A 26286-nucleotide genomic window follows, 5' to 3' on the forward strand; every position below is an offset into this window, starting at 1 on the left:
CAAATGACAAAAGTGCTTATTATAATTTATAACAGTTGTATTTTAAAATGTTTATTGGACATTCGAAAGGAATTTTCAATTTGGCCTACAGTCACTACCAAGGGTGACGGACCTGACGCAACTATTTGTGAATAACGAATGGCAATTATGGTCGCATGTGCTTCGTCTCTTTATTACAGAAAACCATGTTCTATATTTATATACTGATATAAATGGAAACAGTTCATTTCAAAACCATTTAAGGTACATATACTTACAAATACGTTCGGATATGTTACTTCAGATAAAATGAATATGCTCGAGTTGCAAGTCTATTCTAAAAAAGATAATTAATCTTATTTACATGACTCATTTAAGCTAAGAAACTATGATACATCTAAAAGGATTATCACTTAACTACCTGTACAAAGCATTGAATCGGAATTCAAGTATATTAAAACAGGTTTTGGTGGTTGATTTAACAATATCTGTATTGTAGAGTAAAAATATACACTTATGTACCTGCACGTCTTATTTTATCATGCAAACTGATATGTTTGTCTTGAAGCCTACGAAATCTGTGATGTTATATATACAAAAGCTGTCATCTTTTAATGCTACTTAACTGGTCTGGATCTTCACAAACATTAATCAAAGGTAAAAGATTTTCTTTATGGAATGCGTAAGGAGTGCATGCTGCTGATGATCATTCCATAAATTGTGTTCAAATCGTACAGGCCATTAATAGCCTTTTCTATTTCCGTTGTCAACAAATGTTGCCGAAATCATTAGAAATAAAACAAGTGTAATATGTTATTTATTTTCAATTTATACTTCTTGTTTATTGGTTTACAGGTTCAGTTCATATATGCATATTACTTTAGAAAAAGAACGGTTTAAAAAAGTAAAACACAAGTTTAATTCTGTTACTTTACTGTTTAACGCGTAATGATGCGTTAATAGTGAATGATTATATGACTGGCTGTTTCCGTGTAATTATATGTGTGAACTATTATCGGCGAAACGAACTGCGAAATTATGCATTTATGAAAAATATTTCTTACTTATAACAAGATTATAAACGTGTATTCAGTAGCTAAAACCGTACAAAACATAAATGACTGGTGGGTCCTAAGATAATAACAGTAATCAAGTATTGTCTCATAAAAGAAATACCGTTTTATGTTCCTTTGTTTCATATTAAAGACGGTGTCCTTCATTATATTTTTTAATTATATTTCTTAATTTTGATAAATAGAAACACTTCTTCCAATTGAGGTTACTCTTATTTGGGCGTGAGAGTGAATCTTTAAATGAGATCTTTTGTTAGTAACTATTCAACTAAATTTAAAACACATGACATGTCACAGAAGTCCTCTCTTGCTTAATGTCCAAAGAAAGTCCTATTCTAAGAATACTAAAATATGATTTTTTGCGAACATTCAACAGTCAATCGCTTGAATCCTGAACTGAAGGACGTAGAGACAACGCTAGTGTCCCGTCTGACAATGACTGGCCGCTGACACTTAAACCGAGGAATTCGGACTTCATTGAGTAGTTCCATTGTGTTGTTTGCATTACCACTTCACAAGTAATGCATGAAATATGTCTACCATATGCAAATGAATAGTCTTTAAATGCCAGACCCTTTACTCATATCATGTATGTTTTAGTCGCTGTAAATAACTCATGGATACTTAATTGCCTTTATATAAGCGTAAGTAAGAGTTAACATTTTCAAGAATAGCATAATACTTGTGTCTTAGAGATACTTGTTTTTAAATGTTGACAATTAAACGTGTTTTAGCATGACTTTAAAACCGAGTATATAAGGATATATGTTCATGCAAGTCGTGATTTATTACTTTGGAATACACAGTAGTTAACTTTTAAATCGAAATGTGAAAAACACCATAAATATCTTGAAATGTCGATAGAATCTCTGAAAATGAAGCAGTGGGCGTGATTGTAGGTCAAGGGGGGTTTGTGCATTGTACAAGTATGTACTTCTAGCTTCTATACCGACAGAATGATATTTTTTTGATAACATTGATATATGCATTTTCTCAACATTTAGGTTCTCAACTATGTGTAATCTTTATAAGAAAAATATTTTGGGTTTTCTTAATTATTACAGTATAGAATATCGGTCACTAAGTGTGAGGGCCTAGACGCGAACCCAAGCAATGACCTTTTTAAGCTTTATTTAACAGCTGAAAGTGATAAGATTAACTTAGTTGCAACCTTCAGACAATATAAGTCAGAAACCAAAAACTGTTAACTCAAAATGGCCCCTAAACGGTGCCAATATTAAGTATCAAGTATACTATGTTTCCTAGATAAGCAATAGTTCCACTCAGGATTAGGATTCGAAGCAGGGTCTCTTGCGAAAGAACTATGCCGCACAACCGCATGGTGAGAATGACTCATTTTTATGGTAATTGCCCCATTTGCATTATCGTCACTTTCAAGTGTCGTGGCACCAACCTTGCACTCACATCTAAGAGTCAATGTCAAAGTTTGTCAACAAATACATTTTCAGTACTTATCCTTCCTGCCAGCTCTTCAGTGTAAAGCTTGTTTTAAAGCTTTGTGGTACTTCTGTGGGACTGATCAAACCATTTTTTAAGAGCAGAAGGTGATGCGCCGAAATCTCCTTTGTTATGATTACATGTTATTTTTAGCAGACTGCAGACCCCGCACAATTCATCTCAGGATTTCTCATTTCGACGCATATAGGTCTAAAACCCATGGGGCAGTGGACATAAATTATGGTTGATCTTCCTATTTTTATCGGTAATGTTTTCTATGAAAAATTATTGAATGAACTTTTTATTTTATTTTATTTTTTACAATTTCAATGCAATAGTTATGATGTTCAAATTGAAATGAATATTTCAAACCACGTTTTTATTAAAAGCCAAATAATTTCCTTAGGAAAGATGTATCCGCCCGAAAAAGAACTTCAAAAGTATACACTGTCGAAGAATTCACTTTTCAAACGTTATTTGTGATATGATTTTCGAATTTTAAACAATACGACGAATAAACAGTTATTGTTGCTAAGACTAAAATGCACATGGGCGATATATAAGTTTCAAAATAATCAGATCGCGTTGTCAGCCGATTAAATCTTCGATAATAAAATCAGGGTCCCAGATTACTGTGACGTCAGCTTGATCATGTACCATTTTTAGACCTCCGGCCCCAATTGCTCGATACATTTTAAGTCCCTTAAAACAGTATTAAGTTCAGCCGATTTTTTTGTTTGGTTTAATTTGTGCCATTTTACCCTTTTAAGCGTTTTGGGAATTCGAAAGGGAATTATCTGTATGCTAATCACAATGAGCTTTTTTCGTTTAGATAATTGTATAAAAGTTTGCTAAAATAATATCTTCAAAGACCAAAATAATGGTAAAAAATCCAAATGTTGCGCTTCTTCAAAAGTTGTATTGAAATCCATATATTTCAGTTTCAATGTGATACGCCTTCACTGTTTACTTATTGTACAATTAGCGCGAAATATCTTAATTAACTAATCAGTAAATTTCACTTTCTTCACTATTGTCATTTTAACACTGGTTCAGCCACACGTCAGAGACTTTCTGAATGCATGCAATTGCGTTAATATATCAATGCACAACTTTCGTCAATTTGAATTGAACTTATCAGATGTATTTAACAGGGTATTTATTTTTATTAAATCCATGGCGCGATCATGACTCTAAAAAGCGGCCGTATAAATAACTTTCATGTTTTTTTTAGTTTAGGGTTAAGGTCATCATTGTTCATGTCAAATAGGCACTCAAAAAACACCGGCCCGTTTTAGTAGGGCATGCACATTAGATATAACATTTAAAGTATGAACACATTATGTTTTTTAATGCAACAGTACACACATCCTCATAAAATTATGATGAATAAGTGTCCAAAGTGCAATAACGGGGTTATAGCAGGTACAACCAAACATAGTTGTGACCTGCAGAATGTCTTTGTCTCACGGGCTAATTCAAATTTCGCGCATTTTCAACTTTATTTAGTAGTGGCGGGTTTGAATCAATGCTGAAACAGACCCAGACTACTACGTTCAGGAATGGGTTGTGAAAATGTGGTGACAAAATTCGCCGTCTGTGATATTGTGCAAACAACGCATTTTGCACTTCTTGTTTTAACAATCAACCCAATAACAACCATTCTTTGCAAAAGTGTATATCGTAACATTGAAGATGACACTTATTATCTGCTTGAATTGGATTCTTACAACCCCAGACCAAACAATTGGTGTGCATCATAATATTACCTTGTACATACGTTCAAATCCCCTTTACACTGCAATGTTCACAGTAGTACTGTAGGTCTATTTTGGACGTTATACACATATATTTGTCTTCCAGCATCTTGTTCTCGGATACAAGTGTCGGTCGATATCCGTCACAGGTTATTAAAATTCAGAGTTAAATGGACTATCAGGCGCGTAAATATAGATATACGAGTACTCGGCTGAATCCATATGATATTGACACAAAACAGACAACGTTGCAATACGCATACTTGACTACCTGATGTTTATTTCAAAATACTTCATAAAGCACCTCAGAACGACCAGAATTAACCAGATTGCACCGTGGTTTACAAATGTTCCGAGGGGGGGGTGCAAGCACATTCATCAATAGAGGGCTAGCTACGCGCCTGACCATGGCTGTAAACCAAACACTAAGATATTCGTATTGGCATGCTTTTGAACGTGTGTTTGGTTTTACCTAAGATTAAGGCCTTCCCCCTAGAAGACACGTGCAAGTATTGATGGATGAGTGCGGGAGGCGGTGTTCACTCTTCCGTGCGTCATTCTTTTTTTCAATGCCAATTGAACAACAACATAAAATGATTGCTTTGTTGCCAAAAATTGGCCTGCCCAAGATGTCTCTCAATCACAAGGGCAAGAATTTTGATAAGTTGTATGTAGCCTCATATTTTTGCTGTTAACTAACAAAAATCAAATAATATTTCTTTGGCCAAAGCATGCCTTGGCCTTAGTAAATAGCGTCTGAAGTAATAAAATAAAGAAAATTTCCTGAAACCGCAAGTCGCAGACCCTTGAAATAAAGTTTTTGAGCATGGTGTAATGGTGCTTTACACAGTTTGTTCAAATTAAGGTTTTGCTCTCTAGACAGGCCCTGTGTGGTACAAGGATTTCCATGTTCATTTTTAGTCTTATTTTAAAAATCTTGTTTAAAATTTGGCCGAATGAACATGCACTCTCACTCACACTCCAACCACAATCTCGTTAGGGACACTCAAGTGATCACTTGAGTTGAATGAATGGAGTGACACTCAAAAGATCTTTCTGTTTTCAAACGCCTCGCTTACACTCCATCTCATCAAATGACCAATTCAGTACAAATACATGTATGTTTTCATGATCATATCGGATTATCTGTTTCACTATGGTGGTGTTTACAGTATTTAATGTTAACATATGTTTTGGATTGTGAATATTTAAAAGAACAGTTCCAAAATTCGTTAAAATTCGTTTTCTGTTGTTTTTTTGTTTTTTTTATAAATATAACGGTAACAACAACAACAACAACAACAACAATAATAATAATAATAATAATAATAATAATAATAATAATAATAATAATAATAATATCACTATATGATAATAATAATGATAACATAAATCCAACTGATTGTAGGCTGGAAAATACATATTATTTCTCTGACCAAGGTCTGAAATGAACATGTTGCGTAAAACCATGTACGTGAAGTTAGCGGCCTAGAAACATGAAGTTTGAGGCCTGGCGGCCACGCTTCCTAGCGGCCTAACAATGTTTCGTATTTCAATATTTCAAACTTTTAATATGCGTTCTTTTCAACAATGATAAACTCGGTGTTTCTATTCAAAGGTCAACGTTCTTACGAACATATTAGCATATTTCCTTATTTTTTAGGCTGCTGGATTGAGTGGTATCGGAATTTTAGACCGCTAGGCCACCAGGCCGTAAGGCCCAAGATTTACGCTGCTATGGCGCTGGATTGCTCGATCAAGTTTTTCAAACAAATGTTAATAATCGCTCCAGAGTATTGCATTTTGCATAAAAAAACAATGGTTTTAGCATTGTTTTAGAAAAAACTAATATAAAAATGTTTTGAATAAGAAATAATATAAGGCCGCTGTTATAATATAATTGTGAATAAAACATTGATTTATCATTAGTTTCCAATTAAACACATGCACAATTTCTTTGAGATAGAGTAAAAATTTAGGACGTTAGGATGCCAACTTCACGCCGCTAGGCCACAAGGCCGCTAATTTACGTCGCTTGGCCGCTTACCTCACGCCGCTTTACCGCTTAATTCACGTACACGAAGCTGCATTTTATTGCAGCCATCGATGAATTGCATCCATCAAGTTTGCTGAGCGTTTGAGATCAGCACAAAAAAAAACAAATATGTGATTTTGCATCCTTTTGAAAAATTGTTTTTTTTTTGAAGTTCACGTTATTGAAGTAAAATGTACTTCAATGGATTATCCCGGTCTCTTGAATACTATCTGGGAACGAGCGGCCTTGCGGAGTGAAGTTGGTGGCCTAGCGTCCTACTTCTCTACTTCAATGCAATTGAACATTCGTTTCATTTTATGAAAACAATGATTAATCAAAGCATATGTATTCATAGATTAACACAAATCATTTTTATATGTGTTTGCTTCTTAAACAATACTTGTTTACGAAACAATCAACACTCTAAAAAGAGTATAAAACAAATTTGATCACCAATCCATTTAGGGAAAATGCCGGTATTCGCTTAAGGATATTGATTTGTGAATAGGAACATAAGATTAATTATTGTTTTAGAAGAAAGCGCATATATAATGTTTTGAATTAGGAAGCAATTTTAGGTGGCCGCTTACTTCACGCCGCTTGGCCGACATGCCGATAGGCCGCTTACATCACGTAGATTGCAGCTTTGAGGTTTTACGCAACATTTTTATTACAGAGCGTGGTCAGGGCATTTATATGTCTTTCCCAAAAAACAGTCAGTTGGATTATTATTAATAGTATTAGTATTAGTAGTAGTAGTAGTATTGTTATTATTATTATTATTATCGCTCTTTTTCTTCTTCTTCTTCTTCTTGTTGTTCTTCTTCTTCTTCTTCTTCTTCTTCTTCTTCTTCTTCTCTTCTTCTTCTTCTTCTTCTTCTTCTTCTTCTTCTTCTTCTTCTCTTCTTCTTCTAATTATTATTATTATTATTATTATTATTATTATTATTATTATTATTATTATTATTATTATAAAAAAAATCCTACATCACTTGAGTTGTTATTCACTCCGATGTGTTATTTTCACACCCGAAGCCGATTCATTCGCTAATTCTGTCCATGTGTTTTCGACTTAACATTTAGTATTTTTAAACGCTAAAAAACAGTTTTTGCAAACAAACAAAAAATAAATTTATACAAGAAAACACATTAATTAACGTGATACATTGCATAACGGCTACATTTTAAAACACACACACACGTGCATTTCAATGCGTTTTGCATCATTTTGTGTATTTCCAAAATGTTTATTCAAGCGATTGTTTTAAAATATTAATTTCAAATTATAATAGTAATTGTCTTTTATTTGACACCATTTCTAACAATAAGGTACCCAAATCTTATTTAAACATATTTTTTATGTTTACTGAAAACACCACCATAATCCGAAATGATCATGAACAAGTACATGTATTTGTTATTGTATTGGTGACGTGATGAAGTGGAATGTTAGTAAGGCGTGTGATTACGAACATATCTCTTGAGTTTCATCCCCCTTGTACCACTTAAGTCACTTCAGTGTCCCTTGCGGGAATGTGGTTTGAGTGTAAGTGTGAGCGGCTGTTCTGAATTTGTCCCTTAGTTCCCGAATAGTGAACATAGCAATACATATAAGATAGTTTGACAAAATATATTTTAGTTTTCCATTGCAAAAAGACAGCAAACAAGCTGTTTAAGTTTATTTTCTGCAAACATTCAATTTCTTGCTTGTAATACCATCCGCATACAGGACAATCATATTTTGTATTTCAAAGGTACATGTAATGCTATTTACATTCATGCATAAGAAACATGATGAGTCCTAGAATGGAGAACTACATAGTTTATTAATCTTCGTGAATATTCATTTCAAGCTTAATAATTTGATGTCTATCGTTCAAATACAAAATTAAATGTTTTAAGGACTTATAGCTAAAATTATATATTTTAATTAATGCTTAAGAACTTCGTGATTAAGCTATTCAAATACTATGATATTTTCATCCGGATGGGGAAATCAATTGTCTGCATTCGAAAGGATTATTGGAGTTGTTTTGGTCATGTAATTAGACAGTGGATTAGTATTCATTCTCATTCATCAGAGGTTTGATAACGGTATTTCTAACGCATAGCATCATCACTTGGGTAAAGAGATTAGGTTGTTTAAGCTGATTAAGTATGGTTCGTTCTCAAATGGTTTGACACGTTCTCAAAGGTAGATAAACAAACACTGTTATTGATATCTACTGTATAAACATACACTTCGCCATTTTCCCCCAATCCTTAAGATGCTGGTACAGATAAGTTGATACATTTAGCAGTTAGTTTCCTGCTTCGAGTTTCCAGCCTAGCTGTTTTACTCATAAGCATTACAAATTAAAGTGAAGTCAGCCATCATTAGGGTGTTATTGCATATTAGATATAACAATCGAGAATATTATGTTGTATTTATATTGATTAACTATTACATTAGAAAAAGTGGTCTAATTGAATGCATTAGAATATTGCTAAAACTAATCGGGTATTGTTTTAATTAAGTGCACAGATCTTTGTTCACAAATCGAATCGTAAAATCAATGTGTTCAAAATCAAGTTTTGCATGCATATTATATTTTATTTTTTACATACATATATAGTTCATTTGTAATGATTTTTCTTGATTTAAGATGTAGAAATGCCCACTAACAAGTCGTACAGTTGAACAACAAGATTTTCAAAATTACATGCATAGCTTAATTTAAAAGCTGACTTTTGTACCAGAAATAAAATAATCAAGCATTTGATTCGATTACATTTTATAACTTAATAAGTTTCTGTTTTTTTTTAATTAAATTAAACATGCAGTTTAATTGGGCAGCAGCCCCTGCCCCTTTTATTTCCCAAGCATAATTTATTGTCTAAAAGGAAGCCAACCGTCTGAATTTATCATTTTGTATTGATTTAACTTAATTATTTCAGGAAAAAACCTTTAAGCTTCAAACTGAGCTGAAGGTTAAGGGGGTACAAGCGCCACATGAAACAATAGGCCCCATTTTGATCAAGTGATGATAACTGATACAAATGAAAAAGATGATAACTACAACCAGAAGCCAATCACTAGATTGGATAAGCCGAAATAAAAAGTATAACCAAGTTATTAGCATATAATATCATCGTAGGAGCCAGTTAGACAAAAATGACTTAGACTGTTTAATGGTGAATTGCTAAATAACATGTGAATATTAGATATATATACAAAAGTTGTCTACGCCTATACCCTTTTTCAGAAATAGCGATATGGGCAACGGTGTAAATTTATCCTTTACATAATTAAACGAAATAGGTATATATGCAAATTTTAAGATTGAAACTACTAGATGGAGGTGATGTGACGCACAAAGACCGGGTACTGGTACGTAGGGAACATATAGGGCTACCATCTGATACCAGCCAATAAGGACCAGCTTTGAGTCAAGTTGACTAGTAATGAGTCTTAATGTCAGGAACCGCGGAATTTGCTATTATACGCGAGTATGTAGACTCTGGGCTGGAGGATAATAAGTGCGCAATGTGACTTCCGGAAACTGGATACAGGCAGGTAGGTGACATTTAGTTTACCATCCGGACCCGAACCAATAAGGGAGGATCTGGTAGGTCTACTCAAAATGACTTTAAGTGTCAAGGACCACAGAGTTTTCCTTTATAAGCCAGGGTGTGGATTTTTGTTGGGGGTAAATACTACTAGATGGGGTGTTGTGACGCCTAAAGACTGGGTACCGGTACGTATGGGACATCTAGGGCTAATACTTGGTTTAAGCGAATAATGGCACCCAAAGGCACCGTGTCCTGGCTTATTCGCTCAAAGTATTGGTTAAACATTTACCAGTTGATACAATCGCATTTGTGCAAATGTGAAGAACTAGAATTGCCTCTTAAACTAGTTAGAAGATGGTTGTTATTAGTATGATAAAATATGGAGGAAACGCCATAATAGTAGTATATTATAACCTCCAGTACGTCTGGTGTGATTTTGACGTCCGTATAGGAAGTAATTATTAAACAGCGACCCCTTTTGAGTACGCTCTGCTATATTTGGTTACCCACTTCGTTTTAGAAAATGTAAACATTGTTATGCGGACGATATAATTTTATTTTATTTAAACAGCATTTTATAGCGCCTATAGTGGGTTCAATCTAAATAAGCTTGAAACATTTAAATGCAAATAAATAAACATATATTTGAAGCGTGCATACATTGAAATTTTTATTATTAGGTTAATGATTAAGTCAAATGTATTAGACATAGAATAGGAAAACCATATCTTTTATTCACAAGAAAAAGCAAAAAAAAAGTAAGTTCAAGTTATATTTCAAAATACATATACATTTATAAAGATACATATAACAGCAAATTCACTTTTATAAGCAAAAGAAAAAATGATTTCGAATGCCATAAAGCTTAAAAAGTGAACTTGCATAATATACCTTTCATACTTATCTTCAGTGCATTTTTATGGGGTTGTATATTGATTTATCGGTTAAGACTTTATGCCTCTCAGGGTGTTTACATAGATTTCTTTATAAGAAGATGCAAACCGCATTAGCGGATACGGTTGTTGATTAGTCAGTCCTGTTATCTCGACTCCACCTACCGTCTGGTGATCGGCATTTTCACAATCAGCTGGGTTTAATCGTTTATAACTCAAATATTTCATATTGTTTATAATTTGAAGCCTTGATGAAAGCATAACAGTTAGATGGCAGTATTTTGTATTGGTTAATTCATTATTGATTGTGATCGTTCCTGACCGAAAAGGTTTGGGAAGTCAAATTTATATGATTTAAAGAAAAAAATGCCTCTTCCTAACAAGATGTCACAGAGAACACTGACTATTATTAAAAAGAACAGAAAACATAAATGTACCAACAACCAGCCATAAAGCATAAGTCTAAGACGGAAAATTACACAAACCTTCAAAGAATTGGCTGGCTCCAGTTGTTTTGCGCAGTCACATAAAATGTTCCTTAAAAATGTCGGGCAGCAGAAACAAAACAATGGTGGGGAAGGTGTGTGTTTTCATGAATATCTCATATTGAAATAAGAAATTGTCAGTAATATAATGAAATATAATGAAATAAATAAGACTTATGTGTGATACAGGGCAGTATTATTACGTTACTAAAAATGCAGATTTTGCCTTGATGTATTTTTAGGCAACATGCAGAAACCCTCCCAAAGCAGGGAATGTAGTTAGTGAGAAATATGCCACAAAACATGTTTTGCATATTTCTTTATAAGACTTATTGCTATGTTTCTTAAATGTTGTATGACAAATGATTTTAGCAAGAGATAAATCAGAAGTGATCGTAAAGCTTTAACGTCACTAAAAGCCAGAACACAAGAAGAGAGGCCACAAAAAAGGTGGAAATATATTGACACCTAAGACTACATATACATCGTAACCAAAATAAGATTGATGTTGTTTTAATCTTATACAGACTAAACGAATTATATCTGTATTTTGCATGTACTTTGAATAGCATTTTTGTAATATTTTGTTCGAAATTATCCTTTTTTATACGCCATAGCGTTTTTTGTACGCATTTATACTGGACTTACTTGTACTGCTGTAATAAATAACTTGTTGATTAAAGTGTAATTTACCATTTTTAAAAGAATCAAATTACTATGGTGTTTAAGCTATTCAAGATCTTTGCATAAATAAACTTATTTCAGCACTTATGTACGTGATAAATAATAAAGACCTTTTATCTAATCGAGCTACTATTTTCTTTTTGTCTTATAATTATGTTAATGTGTTAAGATATATATTTCTTGTTAAACCAAAATAATTATCATTCTTCGCTATTTCTAGAAGTGTTCATTATTATAAAGCTAAGACTATAATCTTGACACTCGTTATCCTCCTTGCATGTTCAACTTATAGTGTTAATAGGCCGAACGGACTCACTTACGCAAACACTGACGCACCCACGCACGTACGCATCTACACGGACCCGCCTGTTTGGTTTACTCATATCTTAGGCCAGATTTTTTTTTTCGTTTTACGGGAGCGCCGTACCTAAATATTGCAAAACCCAAATAAGAAAAGGATTCAAATTCCTAACTTTATTTTTATTTTTCCGCCGCCCGTTTTTGATCTCCGATAGAAAATAAAATTTAGTGTTTTTTTAACTTATTGCTAATTTCACAACAACAACAAATTATGTTTCATTGTTTTGTGATATCACATGCATATTATATGTGATGATGAAAATAAAACTTGAAACTTGCTTATTATCATCATCTAAGCGATTGCAAGGAAAGTGGCCGCCTTTACGAAATTTTAAAGTGGATTTAGTTTGAAGACTGTTGTTCATAAAATCAGTGCGTTTGTCATTTTGTGGTATTTATACCAAAGCATAAGATCTCTAAAATATTTCTGTGTGTAGACCTGTTTACACGGGGATACACTGAGAATTGTAATTTGCTGTACATGTTCCGACTACAGAAAAAGACGAAAATGTGACATTGGATTTGGCTTGTTTGTCTAAAGACAATTAAGTTATACCAACATATCGCATACCATTTTAATGGGCATTGGCTCCTCTTTTCATGTCACTCATTTTAAAATGGATTGTTTGTATGTTGATTAAGAAACTGAAATAAATGGATTCTACTGTAACCTCTGGTAAGTTTGAGTTACATACCTTGTTTCTTTTCTTGTATATCAAAGACATTAGATTTGTTCAGATGTGTTGTTTATCTCAATATATGTAGTCCCACAATGATATTAATCAACATTTTAGACACAAACAATATGCCAGATGCCTTATGTTTTGCCGGTGCAGTTTCAGTGACTATAAAAAGCACGACAAAAGTATATATGCTCATATTAAAATCATGCATATATAATAATTTATGTGTAATTTTACTAATTTTTATTTAAAAGTGCAGTGTTAAATACTGTGGAGTTACAGTTGAAGAATATATTTACATGAATGGTGTGAATCAGTTGACTTGTGGCGTTTAGGAGTAAAATGAATATCCAAAATTAATGTTGAAATAAGTTCCTTAAACGTGCATTATGCACCAGGTTATTTATCAGTCAATTGTAACCACGGCCCCTAGGTCCGGGGTATAAAGGGGATAACGAGAGAAATGAGCGGTTATTTACCTTCCAGGTGGCCCCGCAGTGCTGAGAGAACGCGGTGGTTTTGATTTTGCGCCGAAAATAGTGGGGAATGGGCCTTACCTCAGGGTGCAGGGGAATTGGCGTGGATTTGACCAGTAGACTGTCGTCTGTCTCTACGCGGGACAGGGTTTTACCAAGGATTAGCTGGACTGATAGTCAAAGTTTCCGCTATTCTCAAGACCTGGGTTGGGGGAGGGGCTGGTTACAATTCAATGGTGCATGATTGAGGCTACTTGTGAAAACAACTTCTTGTTTTGACATTATTATACAGATCTATTATACAACAGGCAGTATGGAGTACGAAACAAGAGTGCACAATTTCAAAACGTACATTCTTTAAATGTTTCCGAAAAAAATACGAAAAATCCATCTTTTTTTATTTATTTTTTCTCGACGCTCATTTTTCGACATCTTTTTCTTAATTTTATTCCCTCCTCATGGCGCTTAACTTTGAAAACTTTCCCGTAAAACGAAAAATAAAAAAAACTCTGGCCTTATTGCATATAAAAAGTTTACATAGCACATTTAAATACAAATATTTCAGCACATATTTCATAAAGTACGCATATTACACTTTGTGCACAGTCTTTCTGCTCAATCGATGCCTCTGTATATACCTTCTTTAAACATAAGTTTATGTTTAGAACACCTGAATCGTGGTAATGCTATTCTATACTTCATAATATTAATATAGTTAAGATTGGGTTCATATATATAACTTTTCCTCATAACTGCATACGATTTTAACTTTCTGCTATTATTAGCATCTTCAAACCAACATAATACGCATTGATCATGAGCACGTTGGATTAACATCTCCAATTCAACTTTCGTAACATTTGCATTATGCTACATATATGTATGTCAAACTCATCTAATAAGCGTTTTACTTGTATGGACAGGTATAAATCTGAAGGTATTTTGATAAGGCGTATTGATGATCACATAAAAATATTGCGCTGAATGTTTCTCCAAATAAAAGAATTAATACAAATGTCAAATGGTGAGCAATCTCGAAAGTACTCGGTACAACCTAAGATATTCGTACTAAATTAGTATCAAGATTGCTTGTTTATTGTTTTCATCTGGATTGGTTTATATTTTTATTACGTGAATATTTTGCATGTATGAGAAACGAAATATCACCCACATGACACTTTCAATAACAGATGTAGAGCCACAGTAAGAAAATACTAAAAATGCTTGTAAATAGTGTCCAAAGTATTTGGTCAAATCCGACCTTTGGGAAACATCTTTGCGACCTTTGGGAGACATTGAAAATTTTCACCAGAAGGTCATATCTTCTTTCGACCAATAGTCATTGTGCGTTATGTGTATGCTTATTCAAGATTACTTTACGTCGTAAGTTAATTATTGATTTGCAAAACATTTATTATCTGCACAGTTTCAAAGGTCAAGTGATATTTCAAAAGTTTTTTTTTTTTATATAATTACGACTTAATGATTATCCGTAATTGTTAATATAACAAAACATAGCTCCCAATTTAGTAGTACTTGTAATTTGCAGTCGATCGTGAAATATAAATGGACTTCGTAGAAACTTGACGATTCTAAATTTTTGAACATTATATGTGAATATGATATAATTTTAACAGAGACATGCCTATCCGAAAAACATACTATAACTTTAGACATAGGAAATTTTCATTATGAGCCTTTCTTTGGTACTAACCGGTTGTCCGGTTAGCGCAGTGGTTAGCGCACTCGCTTCTCACCTAGGCGACCCGGGTTCGATTCCCGGCTTGGGCGCATGTGAGTTTGGTTTGTGGTCACCAAGCCGGACAAGTGGGTTTTCTCCGGGTTCTCCGGTTTCCCCCACAACACAAGACCACACTCTCGCGTAAAATCGTGCCAACGAGAGTGATTGATATAATGCTGTAATAACTTGTTTCACAATCGTTGTAAAATAAATATGTTTAAACTAAACTCTTTGGTACTAAATATAAAAATACAAGAAAATATCGTTATAAAGGGAGGTATCTCCAATTATTTCAAGGATACTTTTAGAGAAAATATTACAATTATTGAAATACATAAAAATGTTGTTTTGTAGACTAAAATATGTTTAGGTGTCCTTTCAGCATTCGAAGATTTATATATATGCAGTCTATATTTACCACCAAGTAATTCCATTATTTTAAAACAATTTTAAATATATTTATTCGATCTTATTGAACAGGGAATCGAAATATATAGCACTGCTGGCATAGTTGCATTAAATGGCTATTTTAACGGCCGCATGGCGGATGAAATTGACGTCTTAAATTTTGTTAATTATATAAACAACGAGCAATTTGAACAAATGTTGACGAATATTATTTTAACACCAATCGTGTATAACGTGGAATAAACAAAATATTACATGCAATAAAATGAATACAGTTTCGTGAAGTCAAACGGCAATAATCTTAAAAATATATACGAATACTTATGCCTATGGTTTCTTACTAAATGAAGCCAAATGTATAATTACAGGCAATCGCACATTAAGATCAACATAGTATAGAGATACTGGTTTTATTTAACATAATTTCTTATCATGATAGTAAGCACATAATTATATTACATTCATTAGTCAGTACATCATTTCAAAGTTTTGTAGAAATCATTGGTTACCTGTAAGAAATCTAGGATGAAACTAAATTACTTAATATATGTTTTATCGACAATGGTACCAAACATACTATTGTGTTAAAGAGATAAGCAGCATTGAACGTTAACGCCTGATCGGATTTCATCAATCACTAGTTGATTGATAGTCAACTATTATTATTATTATTATTATTATTATTATTATTATTATTATTATTATTATTATTATTATTATTATTATTATTATACCTGATTTATATAGCACTCTTGTCATATGGCAATATACGTTCAAATGTGTTTTACAATACATATACACAAAATATCAAAACAAACAATTAGGCTACAAATTAAGTTAGCTAAGTCTAGCTAATGCAGAACTAGCTTTAAGACCGACCGCCTGGTAGTTTTCTTGATTTGTATACAAGTTGGCTGAAATTTTATCATCAAAGGAATCAAAATAATGGTAAACAACACAAAATGTTGCGTTTCTTAAAACATTGTTTTGAAATCCGTATATTTCAGTTCCAACGTGACACGCCTTCACTGTTTAATATATGAGTCTTACTTATTATACAATGATTGCGAAAACTGTTAATTTACTTATCAGTTAACTTTACTTTCTTTACAATGGACCATTCAACACTGGTTAAGCAAAACGTCGAGGACTATAAGTTTTGGTATTTCAAGCTCCTTGAATATATCCTAAATATTGCACCAATTAAAGATAGTTTGACAAAATATACTTTAGTTTTCCATTGCAAAAAGACTGCAAACAGTTGCACACTTGGTGTTTTATTATTCGTTTTTCATTATCTCAATCAATATACATTTTTAAAGATTGATTTTTTGAAGTTTTACTATGATTTTAGGCTTTATTTCTGCTCAATATACAACATCCGTTCCTGAATAACAATACGCTTTGTATGAGGAACATTTTAATTAACTTATATTTAATTTTAAGCATAATCTGATACGAGTAGTATATATAAAATTGGTTCTGCCATAGTGAGCTCAACTTGTGCATTTCTAAAAAATAGATATAACGTCACACTGATACTTGATATGGTTGCATATGCAGTCCATTGTGACCGCAAAATCATAATTATCAATACTATCGGTCAATAACTCAGCTTTCCCGGCTACTTCTAGCATCACATAACAAACAAACAAAACGCAAGTCAATTAGTCCAATAAAACATTTTCAATTAAACAAATCAATCATTTATAAGAAATATGAATGCCCGCGTGTAGCACACGCTCGCACACGCGCACATGCACACTCACATATTACACCATTTTGTATCGATCCATCGATACCATCATGTTATCACATAAAATGTTTATAAACTATTTACAGTAAATTAAGGAACACATACAATGTATTTAAGACAGTATATCGATCAATTAAAACAACTTTAATATCGTAAATACAATTAAAGGTTATCTGTTAATATGTATCTAACAGAATTTACACAAAAAATCCAATTTTTTATTTGCATCTGATGTTGTAAAGCAATTCTTACATGTTTTTAGATTTATGTTTATCTATTCGTAAAAGTTCTAAACGTTTATTCTACAAGCATGTGTTTCTTCTATCTTCTTCGTTTAGAGACGATGTCCTATGCTGCAGTATAAGATATAGTAATGATTTCTCAAAAATAGCTAGTGTGCTAGCTGTTTTATACTACCAATGGTTTATATATTGAATCCGTTTTATTTTTTCACACAATTCTTATTCGCGTTTTAAAGCTGTTATTTCACAGATTGAACGTTGTGACAACTGTTTTAGAACGAGCCAAATTATGTGAAAATGCATGTAAACAAAAATAAGAATTCAGACAGAAATTGGTCTCAGATATATTTTTTATTTAAGTTCGAAATATGATGTTTTATGCATTTGTTGTAAACAGTTAGCAACACTTTTAGCTTTAAATATAAATTTAAGAACGGAACTATGAAAATCTGCGGTCTTTTATCAGCAGTCTTTTATCGCTGGTTTGCAGATATTTAGTACTACGAAATATTCTGCTCATTTCTGTACAAAAAATAAAAAAGGTTGTAAAAAACGTTAAATCTGTGCTGCTAAGCAATATACTTGTTTGGACCTATTAGTTAAAGTCTAGTTATTTTCTTCACACGTGATAGCTTTTATTTCCGATACGCACCACTCTGATATGCAGTGCAAGAATAGTTTCTCCGTACATTTATTTTTTGTGCATTTACGTTAATTATTATGATAAGGTAAGACACAATCCATATACAAGACAATCAGATTTTGTATTTCAAAGGGCATTCATCAAATTGATATTTCACATTCAGGAAAAATTATAAACTCTTTAGTTGACCAAGGGTCCATTCTGGGACACCTCATGTTTTATACATATAAATGCCTATGATGTATATATATTTATATATATAAAACATGAGGTGTCCCAGAATGGACCCTTGGTCAACTAAAGAGTTTATAAATTTTCCTGAATGTGAAATATCAATTTGATGATTGTCGTTCAAAAACAAAATCAATGTTTAAAGGGATTATAGCAAAAAGTCTATAATTTTAATTGATGTTTAAGAGTTTCGTGATTAAGAGTTTCAAGAGTTTGTTGGCGAATCGGCATGTTTGCCTTTGACCATTTACAAACTATCTAATTATGGCCAAGACACAAAAGTATATTGATTTATAAAGCAATTATGTGATAACATTACATATATATTCAGTGATCAACAAAATCAATTTCTTGGCGTATGATATTTTTCCTGCGATAATTTGAATGGATTATCGGATTTGTTTTGGTCATGTAATTAGAAATTTGGGTTGCATTTATTCTCATCCATCAAAGGTTTGACAATTAAAATCTAACGCATAAAACCATCACTCTGTTCTAATAGATAAGGTTGTTTTAAGCTTATTAAGAATGTTTCGTTCTCACGGGGATACACATGTTCTACAAAGAAGATAAATAAATATCTGCTATTGATATATGCAGTGTAAACAGTAACTTCGCCATATCTCCTCAATCCTTAGATGCTGGTACAAATAGGTTTACATATAACATGTCGTTTCCTGCTTCAAGTTTCCTGCCTATTTATAACTGACCAACATTTAGAATTTAAGAGAAGTCATCTATCATTAGTTGATAGTGAATTTCAGATAATGATATAGAATTGTTTTAATGTTTTATTTGTATTGATTAACATTTATATTGATGCAATGATTACATTTTAGAATAACATCAAAATGACGAATCTTCTATGAGTTCATATATTAAAGTAAGGTACCTGTTTTCCATAACAACAAGAAGTTTTCTTCATGTCTAGATAAAAATGCTCTGGGTTACTACTAGATAAAAATTTCAGACGAAACACTTTAAATAAAACATAACCCGAAGAAACGTCTTGTAATCAATTATTCCGACATAAAAGTGGAAATCTGTTACGCAAATATAATCTATTTTTCAAATGGACGGCAAAAATCATAAAATACGTCGAAATGTGTTATCATGTACTGATAAACCAAAATCAGTTCAGGGTTAAACCTCCTCACCAAAAACAAACATTTTAATCTGATGGTGTATGGTTTACAAGCGGCATATCTAACTAGTTTTTCCCCAAATCCTCAAGATCAAATATTGTATCCAAAAATAATATTTTAACATGTAAATGTTCATTCGAAGACAATAAACGTAGTTACTCATACTTAATACGTAATACACGTACATCTGCAATAACTTGAGTGGACTATACTTAAAAAACAGTTATAATTAATATCTTCTTTCAATCAACTGGAGTGCTTAGTTGCTAAATTCAAATTCATTCTTCGATATCAGTAATGACTAATGTGTATCGCATGGCAGTGAGCATCTACAGAAACTTTTAAAAATGCAGTCAACTAATAAATCACTGTAACTGAGGTTCACTCCATGTGTGAGCGACATGAACCTTATATAGGCCCTATTTTAACCAACGAAGGATAACGGATAAAAATGAAAACAATAAATAACGCAGCTTAAAACAAATAACTATGCGGGTTATGTCGAAATATAACATATATCCAAGGTATTAATAAATAATATTACCGTAACAGCAAATTGGGAAATATTTCATGAAGGCTGATGAATGGTGAATTACTTAACATTCGTTATTAATATAATATAATAGTATATGTTATGAATAATATGGTTCATAATACTAGAACGATGTGGTTTGACTTTTTAAGACCGGATACTGGTACGAAGGGGACAACTTGAACTACCATCTTATATCAGCAAACAAGGGCCAGCTTAGAGAACCACGTATTTTTCTATTATAAGCCAGTTTGTTGACTTTGGATGGGTTTCATAATATTATAAAGACGCGATGTGGCACCCGAAGATCGGACAAAGGCACGTAGCGGAAATCTAGTGCTCAAACCTGATCCCAACCAATGAAGACGCTTTGGGTAGATTTACTATTTGAATAAAAATACATAAATGGTCTTGTACCGCAGATGTTTCTATACCAGTGTGGGGAATTTTGTTGGGAGCTTAAACTACTAGATAGAGGTGATGTTGACGCCCGTAAAACGTTAGCTGGTAATTACCAGTCAGAGATTTTAGGGTTTGTGCATATGCTAACATGTATAAAAGCCTCTAACACTTAATATTGATGGCCACTATTATGATGAAATATAAAGAAAAGTACGTTATATTATATTATAACTTAAGTACACCGCGTAATTTTGACGTTTTATGAATATGCTCTGCTAATTTTGGTTCCCGTCTTTATTTTAGAAAACGTAAACATTGTATTGTAGACCACATTTTGTCAATTTGATAATCATTTCAGTGCGCAAACTTTGTCATTTTTAAAGTGCTTAAGGACTAGTTTAAAAATGTTTATCATGCTTAACCCATCCTGTGGTTCATGCGTTAATCGCACTGGTGTCACAGTAGGGGCCATTTTCTGTGTACTCGTGTATCGTGTTCAGAGCCATTTAGAGTAGACGCTTTGCTATTAGAAATTGACATTGTCTTACTAACACATATAAACAATGTGCTTAGCCAATGTATTTATTAATTGAACCGATTGGAAATAAGAATTATTTTTAAATAGTTTTATGACATGTATTTAAATCCATTTTGATTGAATGGTCACCATTGTTCTATCCTAATTGTGACGCATTCTGGTTAAATTGTATAAACGGACTATCTACATAACTCTTTTCCTTATTTAAAGGCATTATGATATAATCACCATTTGAAAGCAACATAAACTAAAAGACAAGATATATTGGTGCATTTCTATAGCTTCACACCACCTAGATCGGAGGTCAAATAAGCTAACCAAACGCCTTGGCAATAGTGCATAGTCAAGAGAAGTTAAATTAAGATTTATATCACGGAATATCAATAGTCTTTCAATAACAAAAGTTATATAACAGCCTTTTAGACATTATTTATAAGTTTGATATGATATTTTCAACAGACACATTGACTTCTAAACATACTTATATTTTTTATTTAAGCATTTAAATTTAAATAAGCGGTGGCATACCAATGTCTTTGTTATACTTCGTTTTTACCCTAAAAACAACAACACAAATGTGCAATACCAGACGAGTTGTTTATTAGATGATGACGTGAAGCCAGGTTAAGTAAGTATAAAACGAGCACATGTATTTATGTAGAGCACAACACAATGAATTTCACTGGCAAAGTCCTATGCAGTGCAACCGACCGGCCAGGTAAAACCAGAGACGGTTAACTCTGGAAACCTGTGTTCGTTTGCCAAGTGTCGATCCACAACGTATGAATGTCGAACCTCATTCATTTGTCTGCTTTCAAATATGGATATAAAACAGTGAAACAAAATTACTAAAACTATTGAAGTGAAAATTTAGGTTACGAAGTGAACTGAGTGAAGTCGACTGGTAGAATGACTCTTCACGCTAATATACCAATATAGCACGAAATCCTCGTGCAAGACTGACCACTACTGTATTCAAATACTATCATTTCGCCAAGACAAATATTTCACGCTATACTAACGAAACGCGTGAAATGAATATTATCATCACAAATCATTTAGCAAATATTTTGAAATTGCTGAGAAAAACCGATGAAGTTACTGTAAACTATTACGATATGATCAATTTGATTGTTTTCGGTTTTTAAAAGGATTACCAACTTAATAAATGTTTGGTTACACCGGATCTTTATGGCAGTAGCTCTAAATCATAGATTACCTAACATTCGACGTGTTATCAGCTGTCAGATTGTGCTTACATTCCACCACGTGATTCAAAAGATTATGTGCTATTTACACAAGGTAAACGCTTCATCGAGTTATGTCAATCCAAGTTTGATATTTTTGTTACATGTCGACTGCACACCGATCAGGTATGGGCGAATATACATTTTATTCAAAAAGAATCAATCAGGCGTATTGGATTATTAAATACTTCAGCTTCAAAATATATTTTCTGTTTCAGGCTTTCAAATACAAGATCCAACCGAATTTTCGAATCAATCATGGATCGTTTTCGCTTGTAATAAGCAGTTTGGGAAAAATAATGCCAAAAATAATAGTAAGAGTAATAATATCAATAATGATAATACAATTTAATGGAATCCATCCAAAATTGAAGAACTTAAAAGTATTTTGTCACTCAAATGTAACCAATTGTCTTGATTTGTAGAAAAAAATAGATTCTAATTAAACATTGATGGTTCAACAAATTCGTTCATACAGATAATTCAAATTCGTCTTTGTGTCGGTCTGCCAAAAAACAAAATGATACAACTTCTAGAAAATCGCTTCCAAAAAAAAAGCCGTGAGAGCCTGAGCAAAATAAACCTTAACGATTTTTAGAAATAAAATAAAAACGAATATAAAAAAGTCAACCAAAATCTGAGAATCAAAATGCGTCGGATTTATATGATAATTTCAAAACTCTATATAGTACTTAAGATTATACTAACAACTCAAAATTAAGAGCAAACATTTGCGATGACAATCTTGATAAAAAGGTAATTTTGGCAGATTAATGAAGCTGAAATGCTGAAATCTATAAATCCATATTTACAGATATATCACCGTTTCTCTTGAAACTATTAAATCGCATCTTTACCACAGGAGAATATCCCAGATCCATTTAGGGAAGATATTTAGTACCTGCATTTAAAGGGAGCAATGAAGACGAGCCAAAGAACTATAGAGAAATAACGCTCATTGATATTTTTCGAACTTTATTTCTCAAATATTTCTTAAAAGATTGACGTGGAGCAGTCTTAATAAACCTATTTAAAATCAATTTCAAAAAGGCAAGTTTACGATTTATTGATATTTTACTAGGGATGGCAACGAGTACCCGAGGACTTGAGTACTCGATCGAACGTCCGAGTACCAAATCACTACTCGAGTACTCGGGAAAAAATCTATAAAAATCACCAAATTCACGATTTACCGACAAAATATCAGACCTGGTTATTTGCCAAGAGGACAATTTACGGTCCCTCTAATCCCCGCTGTGTACACAATTGACCTAGTTGACAATTGTTGTGATAGTTGCAAACTGTCAACAAAGGACCTCTATTTCAAATTAGCACTGATGTCAATTAGCGAAGTTTTGATAGAGGTACTTTCACCTACACAATTCTATTGTATACCAATTAGAGACCTTTCACCAAACAATGGACGCTAACGAGCGAAAGAGTATCGAATGTTACGACGATTGATTTCTTAATGGGCGCATTTTAACTATTTTTGCAATGATTATCACAATTGATTGGTTGATATTTTAAATTATGAATATTAATGAGGTAAACAACAATTACACAGTACAAAAAATTATCATTTAAAAAAAAAAAATGTAGAGTAAACAACTGAACTTCGTTCACTATTTTTATGTATGCTATTAATTTTCGTTCATTGTAATTCTGATTGTTGTTCATTTCTGCGGTGCATACTTGTATGAAATGAAACGAATAAGACAAATTAAAAGCCTGAAACAACATTTGTTTTCTTTTTATATCATTTTTTGTTAAAATACGTAATGAAAGTTTACTTTAAAGGTGAAAATGACCAATAATACGACCAACGCACAATATACGTCATTAACGATCCATGTATACACAATCTTGTCTTTGCGAACACATATTCAATTTTTCCGAGTAATCGAGTACCCGGGTACTCGATCGAACGATCGTCCGAGTACTCGAGTATTAACTTTACTTCTCGTTGCCATCCCTATATTTTACATTAAATTATGATTTTGATTGAAATAATACGACAAAGAATAATTGACATATATGGAATGCAGATATTAATGAATCGAACAGACTAGAAACATATCGCTGGTAAAAAAATGAACTCAAGCATGAAAATATCTAAATAGTATGCACATGAATAAATATAGAACGGTCGTTACAACATTTCCTCACATGACCTTTTAATCGAAACAGGAAGACAGCATCTTTTTCCAAGAAAATATAGAATATGTAGCTTTTGTAATATGAATGTCATCGAGATGAATATCATTTTCTATGTCAAAAACATCATAATCTACGAAATTATTGCTGTAAACCATATTTTTGCTTTTGGCCAACAAAACAAAATGTATTACCCTCTTTCCTCAGACAGAGGAAAAAAAATATGCCAAGTTAGTAAATATTTATAGTATGCATCTTTGTTACGATCGAGAACATTATTATGTTAAGAATTTGATACTATGATGTATAGTATACTTCTCTATTGATAGAAAAGATCAGAACAGAAAGTTTATTTTTGACTTAAACATAAAAAGCTCATCGTTATATTATATGAATACAAAACAGAAATATAGAATACACACACATAAACAATCAAACTATATATAGTTTAATGTATAACACGTTTTTAATGATTTTTTATCATTGACAGAATTTTTAGAAATTACTCAAAAATCGAAAGAATAAAAGAGTAAAAGGAAAATATCAACCAAGTTAATCACACAATTCAGCGTGCATGATGGTTATAATGATATCACGATGATTTGTTTCATATGCTTTTGCATTTTGTTTTTGAACGTTATATATCATTGACCAGAACAGAACATTTATTGTTAACTTTAACATTTACAGTTCATCGTTGTTACAATAACACATTGCATGGCAATAGTTGATAGATGCGAGAGTGCATTATAAATATATAAACTATCAATGATTTCAACATTTTAAAAATTAAGCATTATTATTCAAAGCAGTATATCGTAGCTTAAAAGTATGTTTGGAATACAAAGCTAGTTTTCGTAGACATGCAGCGTTTTCCGAGTTTAATAAATAATTGAATTTAAACATGCTTGGTCTTGCATAGTATAATTTAGTTATATTTTTTTCCTTATGCCATTATATTTCGGACAAATCAAAACAAAGTGATATTTATCTTCGATATCATTATGAACACATAAAATACATTTACGTTGATTTCTTTCAATATTAACATATCTGCCTTTTTCAATATTTAACATATGTGAAGACAATCTAAATCTAGCAATAATATTCCTAAGTCTATAGCTATACAATTTATCTATATACGATGACATATGAATATTGAATTGTAGTTCTCTGTTTAACACTAATACACCAATGAGTTTATATAAGTTTTCCAATGTCCAATAAATGAGTCGATTAATCTTCTTCTAAAATAGGAATAAAATAATCAATATAAATCGACTCCGGATATGTGTGCGTACATTAGAACACCACTTGTTTGAATTTGCGTTATTTTCCGCATCGTATCGAAGGCTTTGCAATGTTTTGTATAAAAAGCAACTGTCTGTTTTAAATTAATCCGTTTAAGAAAATATTTTACAATTCTTACATGTCTAGTAAAATACAGAGGGTACCGTCCTAGTTCACCATATATTGCAGAGTTACTAGTGCTTATTTTTACACTATTTAATGCTGAATAAATGTTATTTAAAAATAGGGAACACAAGACAATTGAAATAAAAATCAATACCCAGGAGTTATTCACACGAGTTTCGGGTCGGGGATCAATTGTCACTTAAAGAAGGCTTGAAATAGGCCTTGGGACATTACAATGATATTAAATAAAACATAATTGTTTTGAAGCGTTATCTAAATGAATGCCTCATTGTAATATTTTATGTTTAAGTCAAATGTATTAGACCTACATTAACGGAAACCATATCAATTTTTAGAATCAAAAACAAAAACGTGTGCAGAAATGACATTAAC

The 26286-nt window shown here is 32.3% G+C and overlaps 1 protein-coding gene across 1 annotated transcript in view; it reads left to right on the top strand.

Annotated features, from left to right (window-relative positions):
* The window catches only part of LOC128235917 (uncharacterized), an 88092-nt gene that overhangs the window by 6477 nt on the left and 55329 nt on the right, over positions 1-26286 (top strand). The gene's annotated exons all lie outside the window — the stretch shown is intronic.

Source organism: Mya arenaria, chromosome 5, assembly GCF_026914265.1.
Source record: "Mya arenaria isolate MELC-2E11 chromosome 5, ASM2691426v1".
NCBI classification, from domain to species: Eukaryota; Metazoa; Mollusca; class Bivalvia; order Myida; family Myidae; genus Mya; species Mya arenaria.